We start from the raw sequence: 1,023 nt of genomic DNA on the forward strand, positions 1-1,023 counted from the left end.
TATGTGTTCTACTTGAGAAAGCAGCCTAGCCTCTGCTGCTTTCCTCGAATCCCTCAAACCTCCTTCAGTCCTTCCAGATACACATTTCAGAGTTAAAACAGCAAGACAGTTCCAATGGCGCTCATTTTCTCAACGATCAGTAGCAAATCCCAGCAGTCTTGATTGTTATCGTTGGACTCTTTAGGGAGCCCTATGAGAATGGGAAGACTAGCATTATGATTTGGGTTAACGAATAAATGAATAAACTTCAAATGTGCAAAAAACCACAAATCTTGCATGTTTCCTCTCATGGAGAATCTAGATACATGCGTATGGGTATGTGTGTGTGTGTGTGTAGCATGAAAGCAGAAAGGAGACTATGGGAATAGGGTGAACAAGGGACAGTAATTGGATCAAATATGAGCAAACCACAATGTGTGTATATATGAAAAGATGCCACAAAGAGACGTCATTTTACACGTTAACTAAAAAGTTAATAAAAACATTAATTTAGCCAGCTGTGATGGCACACGCCTTTATTTCCAGCACTTGGGAAGTAGAGACAAGGTGGATCTCTGTGAGTTCAAAGCCAGCCTGATCTGCATAGTGAACTCTAGGACAGTCAGAGATATGTGAAGAAATCATGTCTCAAAAAATTAATTATTGTATGTATGTGTTTGATGTGTCGGTATGAGTACATGCATGTGGAGATCAGAAGACAGCTTTGAGCTTCTGTCCCCACACCATGTGCACACACACACCTTTTTAAGTTATCAGACTTGCAGGGAAGACACGTTACCAACAGACCAATTTGCCTGTCCAATAAGTGTTTGTGTGTGTGGTGGGGAAAGGTCAGAGGTAGCAATTGAATATCTTCCTCTATCTTTTTCCACTTCATTTTTTCTTGTTTTTTTTTTCTAGACAGTTTCTTGAAGCTTTGGGTGTCCAGGCTGGCCTCAAACTCACAGAACTCTTCCTGTCTCTTCCTCCTGAGTGCTGGGATCAGAGGCATGCACCACCACCGCCTGGCCTCCATTTCATTTT

The sequence above is a fragment of the Myodes glareolus genome, chromosome X (genome assembly GCF_982192425.1).
Source record: "Myodes glareolus chromosome X, mMyoGla1.1, whole genome shotgun sequence".
NCBI lineage: Eukaryota > Metazoa > Chordata > Mammalia > Rodentia > Cricetidae > Myodes > Myodes glareolus.